The following is a 6,464-nucleotide window of genomic DNA, read 5'->3' on the forward strand; positions in this document are numbered from 1 at the left end:
TAAAACTTTCCAAAGTGCTGTTTTAGCCTATGGGCGACCTCCTAGTACCTATTTGAAGTCAATTGGTGGACTTTGAGAAATCTAAGTTTTTGGGGGAAAAACTTAGATTCAAATTCGATCGAAAGCGCTATTCTTTCGATCGTACGATTAGAATTCGGCCAAATACGGACCTCTTCGACCCAAAAAAAAACTTTGACTTCACTTCGGTTGGTCTTTGTGAAATCGGATTTCTACGTTTCAATTCGAAATTCGACCCTTGATAAATATGCCCCTAAGACTAGCTATACTCATGTCTCCCATGTAATCATTGGCCCAATGGATTTTTTAGTAGGCTTTTTGCTGAAAGCTAGCTATACACAAGTCTTCCATGTGATCCATTCATTGGCCTAAGATAGGAGCCAATAATCAGACAAGACCTATTTGGCCATCACTGACGTATGTAAGCGGCCATGATAATTTACATATAGGCCAAATTTAATGGTCGCATGCCAAACATGTTTGTCATGACTGGATGTCAAGGACCTAACAGATTTTAAAGGAAAAGTAATGGATTCCATATTTTTAAACATGATTCTCTTTTCTTCTGTAAAGCTGACCATGCATGTTCCAATATAATCTTTAGTATGTGAATGATGGCCAAGTAATCCAGGGATTGGCTCATATTTGCACTGCTTAACTCACTCACAATATACATATAATGCTTATGGTAAAATAAATCTAACTGTAATTTTCTGGTTTGCAAAAACTACTTACACTTATGAAAAAAGATGTGTTGCATACTACACCTGCCTTGTTCATCTGCGTTGCTTGTATTGCCATCTAGCTGAACTTTTAGATGACATGCAAGGGTTGCTGGCACCTGCATAGATTGTAAGAAAAAGAACAAGCACTTTAAATAATGAAGATGTATCTAAAGAATTTGATTTGTTAAAGAGGTAGTAATTAGAACAATTATACCACTGTTTGAAAGACTCATTTAGGCCTTGGGTTGGATGAGAAATACAAAAGACTTTATGAATTTCTCTCCCCTCAAAACAGTGTAGATCAGGGAAGTCCACTCTGAGGATCACAGTCCAAACTGGCCCCTTCTCTAACAAGGGGCTGCTTTAAATTCCTCATATTACGTCATAATTTTATAATAAATGAACTGCCAAGCATATATATAATGTTTTACTGGAAGGAAAGCTTCAGCTTATGCAACGTATAAGCCAGGTTTGAAAATCATTTAATGAAGGTTTTGGTTAAATACTGATTTCCTATCTGGGCTATAACTGGAAATGCTACTAAATGTCTGAGACAACAATGTACTTGTATATCTGCAAACTTGTTATTAGGGAAAGTGGCACTGACCAATAATTGGATGCCGTAGGAGGTCTTGAATCATAATAGTGATAACATCTGAATTCAAAATTAAGTCAGATGGGCCCTAAAATGTAAAAATATGTTACCTGGTGGCAGTGTCGGACTGGGATGCCAGGGGCCCCCAAGAAAACCCTAGACCTCTTTCCAAATTATTATTCCTCCTCACTCAACCTCTTTATTCTCCTAGTGTCCTTTCTGTACTTACTATACTCTATTCTTCCTATATTAAGTCTTTTTTTCCTATAAAGAAATTGGGAATGACCATGAAATAGGTCAAATTGTTAGAAGCAAGAGGCCCATTGACTCTTGGGCCCACCAGGACTTTTCCTGGTATCCCGGTGGGCCAGTCCGACACTGCCTGGTAGTCCAGATTTTTTAGACCAGGGACACCTACTCCATCTGCATTTAGCAGGCTGTGACTTAGACACAGAAGCCACATTGTACTGATGTACAGGTTCCTTGTATGGAATTTCACATCTAGGGTTAGAATTTAACGTTTGAGTTTGAATTTAAGGTGTGGTGATGGCCTAAAATGAAAGAAAAACAGCAACACACAGAAAAACAGAAGACCATGGATTAGATGACATTACAAAATATTCACATGCAGATGGGGAAAAATTACATATACATAATACCAGGAGCAAAAACAAAATGAATTAGTAAACAAAGTTACTATTACTCAGGAAGTAAGGCTGGAGTTACATACTGAAGTGTAGTAGCAGACTATATTGTTGAGTGTTATCATATAATAAATATTAGTCTGTGTAGGTCGGAGCTGTGACATCACTCTGTTAATATGCAGCAATGCCTGTGGGGATATCATATTCTGATCCACTCGACTCATGCCCGAGTCTCAGTATAAATGAATATTAATGACCCTAACGATAAGCTTTATGAGAATATATGACATAATGTGTTATTAGAGCAGCAAATCATATTTAAGGTCATGAAAAGATGTCTAGGATTTGGTTTAAGCTAAAGAAATGCAGCTGCTCTTGGAGCATGAAACCCTTAAAGGAAAACTATACCCCCCAAACAATGTAGGTCTCTATTAAAAGATACCGAGTAAAACAGCTCATGTGTAAAACCCTGCTTCATGTAAATGAACCATTATCATAATAATATACTTTTTTAGTAGTATGTGCCATTGGGTAATCATAAATAGAAAATTGCCATTTTAAAAAATAAGGGCCGCCCCCTGAGATCGTACGATTCACTGTGCACACATACAAACCACATGTAAGGTCACATGAGCCAATTAACAGACAGAGTTCTGCCTTTTGCTTCCTCACTTCTTCCTGTTACAGTTGGGGGCAGATGTATGAAGGGTCGAATATCGAGGGTTAATTAACCCTCGATATTCGACTAGGAACTAAAATCGTTTGACTTCGAATATGGGGGCAGATAGCATTGGTGGTGGAGCAGTGATCTTGGGGTGGGCATGATGACATCAGAGGCAGGCACAATGATGTCGTGGAGTTATGATGCTGGGTCAGAGTTATTACATCACATATGCAAATGGCTGGATTTCTGTCCAGTTTTCACAATGTTTTAAATGGGAGAGAAAGTTTTGAATGGACAGCCCTTTCACAAACTGAGATGTCCAGTTGATACACACACGGCTGGAAACCCTACCTCTATCTATTCTGCATGATGAGTAAGAACAATACTTTAACTACAGGTATGGGATCTATTAAATAGAAATTAGCAATGAGCAATGCTTATTTAGAAAAACTATTTCTTATTTTTGATTGATTTGCTTATTTCTGTTTCTTTAATAACAAGTAGGGATGTAGCGAACGTCGGAAAAAAAGTTCGCGAACATATTCGCGAACTTGCGCAAAAATGCGAGCGGTTCGCGAACGGTTCGCGAACCCCATAGACTTCAATGGGAAGGCGAACTTTAACATCTAGAAAAGACATTTCTGGCCAGAAAAATGATTTTAAAGTTGTTTAAAGGGTGCAACGACCTGGACAGTGGCATGCCAGAGGGGGATCAAGGGCAAAAATGTATCTGAAAAATCTGCCTGTGTGTGCTTGGAAGAGATAGTGTAGGGGGAGAGCTGTTAGTGATTTCAGGGACAGATGATAGTAAGCTTGCTGGCTAGTAATCTGCTTGATACTGCTCTGTATTGGAGGGACAGAAGTCTGCAGGGATTTGAGGGACATTTTAGCTTAGGTAGCTTTGCTGGCTAGTAATCTACTGTTCTCTTTAAACAACTGCCATACGTTGACCTTGTAGGCATTGTTTGCCCAGTTTTTTTGGACGCAGCCACTGAAGCACAGTTGCCAGAAAAAATATGCCATATAAATGCTGAAAATAGTAATTTTTCGCCATACGTTGACCTTGTAGACATTGTTTGCCCAGTTTTTTTGGACGCAGCCACTGAAGCACAGTTGCCAGAAAAATTATGCCATATAAATGCTGAAAATATAAATTTTTTTGGTTGCAGCCACTGAAGCACAGAGGCCAGAAAAATTATGCCATATAAATGCAGAAAATATGCATTTTTTTGGTCGCAGCCACTGAAGCACAGTTGCCAGAAAAATTATGCCATATAAATGCTGAAAATATAAATTTTTTTGGTTGCAGCCACTGAAGCACAGAGGCCAGAAAAATTATGCCATATAAATGCAGAAAATATGCATTTTTTGGTCGCAGCCACTGAAGCACAGTTGCCAGAAAAAATATGCCATATAAATGCTGAAAATAGTCATTTTTTGCCATATACGTTGAGTCAACGTATGGCAAAAAATGACTATTTTCAGCATTTATATGGCATATTTTTTCTGGCCTCTGTGCTTCAGTGGCTGCGGCCAAAAAAACTGGGCAAACAATGCCTACAAGGTCAACGTATACACTACTACAGCGGTGGATACGGATTACGTAAAATATATTATGGCTGCTTGAAAAAAGTCACTCCGGTGTTTTTTCTGGAGACGGTAATATTATGGATATTTAGACAGAATGTGAACAAGGTCACACAGCTAGATGGCGGGTTGAAGAAAACAGTGTGCAAATAATGCCTACAAGGTCAACGTATACACTACTACAGCGGTGGATACGGATTACGTAAAATATATTATGGCTGCTTGAAAAAAGTCACTCCGGTGTTTTTTCTGGAGACGGTAATATTATGGATATTTAGACAGAATGTGAACAAGGTCACACAGCTAGATGGCGGGTTGAAGAAAACAGTGTGCAAATAATGCCTACAGGGCAAATAATGCCTAAAAGGTCAACTTATACACTACTACAGCGGTAGTAAAATAAAAAAAAGTAAAATAAAAAAAAAATGAATATTAAAAAAAAAAAATTAAAGTTGGTGCTGCTGAACTACTAGGAGCAGCAGATTAGCACACCAGTCCCACTCCCCAACACTGCTAGACTAATAGCACTGGGCTCTTATAGTAGTAGTAGTAGTAGTAGTAGTAAAACAACAAAAAAATAAATAAAAGCAGTCCTTACAAGGACTACTGTTATTGCAGCAGTCAGCAGATGAGATCAGAAGCAGGACAGCTGCCCACTGCAGCTACATACAGAGCACTGCAGTAGAAGGTAGATTACTAGCCAGCAAAGCTACCTAAGCTTAAATGTCCCTCAAACCCCTGCAGACTTCTGTCCCTCCAATAACAGAGCAGTATCAAAACGATTACTAGCCAGCAAACTTTCAACTGTCCCTGAAATCACTAACAGGCAGCAGCTCTCTCCCTACACTATCTCTTCAGCACACACAGGCAGAGTGAAAAAACGCTGCAGGGCTTCGGTTTTTATAGGGAAGGGGAGTGGTCCAGGGGAGAGCTTCCTGATTGGCTGCCATGTACCTGCTGGTCTGGGGTGAGAGGGCAAAAAAAAGCGCCAACAATGGCGAACCCAAAATGGCGAACGTCGCGCGACGTTCGCGAACTTCCGGCGAGCGCGAACACCCGATGTTCGCGCGAACAAGTTCGCCGGCGAACAGTTCGCGACATCTCTAATAACAAGAAATGATGAACTGCACTTGATAATACCTAAGTCACATCAAGGTGAGTATCTTGGTATTTAATTGGTTTTCATTTGGGCAGATTGATGTTCGGTTTCACAAGGCTGAAAAACGAACAGAAAGTTGAGACCAGAGCAGGCCTTTGAAAAATCTAACTGTTCGGGTCAAAACGGAACAGATGGCAGCCCTAGGTACTCCTCATTAGTTTCATGCTACTATATTCTTTTTTTTCCCCTAGTCTGCTTTTTTAGGGAAAAGCTAGTTTGGAATTCCATGTTAGCAACTGGAGCCACAGGGAGAGGCCTCACAAACCTCCACTGTTCAGTTTAAACAGTCAGGCGTTAGCCATCATCCATTCTTTCTGTTCTAATCTGATATAATTCTCGCCCTGTGTGGAATATGCTTTAATTTATTTCAGGGTTGCCAGGTCTTGTTTTAAAAAACAGTCAAAACTAGCCAAGAGGCACTTCAAAAGTAGCCCGAAAATAGCACAATATGTGCAGTAAAAAAAAAGTCTAAAAAAATTAATGAATATATGTGAAAATACGCCTTCTTCAAATTTTCACTGTTTTGCAAATTTTTCCACAAAGTAAAATGGGACAGATTCACCCTTCACCAGGAGCATAACTATTCGGGTTGCCACCTTTTCTGGAAAAAAATACCGGCCTTTCTAAATATTTATAGCATTGGGATCAACCATCATTTTTACAGGCAGGCCAGTAAAATACCGGCCAGGTGGCAACCCTAGTAACTACAGAGGGGGGCCCCATAAGACCCTAATACATATACAATTTCAATAAATATTGGTAAAACAGCTCAACCTATAGACATTTTGGTTGCCAGCAGATTTTTGCCACAAAATTGTCTGAAATGTAAGAAAATGCGAGAAAGCTTAAAGGGATACTGTCGTGGAAAAACATGTTTTTTCCAAAACGCATCAGTTAATAGTGCTGCTCCAGCAGAATTCTGCACTGAATCCATTTCTCAAAAGAGCAAACAGATTTTTTTATATTTAATTTTGAAATCTGACATCGGGCTAGACATTTTGTCAGTTTCCCAGCTGCCCCAGTCATGTGACTTGTGCCTGCATTTTAGGATGGAATTTTTTCTGGCAGGCTG

Source organism: Xenopus laevis, chromosome 7S (assembly GCF_017654675.1).
Source record: "Xenopus laevis strain J_2021 chromosome 7S, Xenopus_laevis_v10.1, whole genome shotgun sequence".
Lineage (NCBI taxonomy): Eukaryota > Metazoa > Chordata > Amphibia > Anura > Pipidae > Xenopus > Xenopus laevis.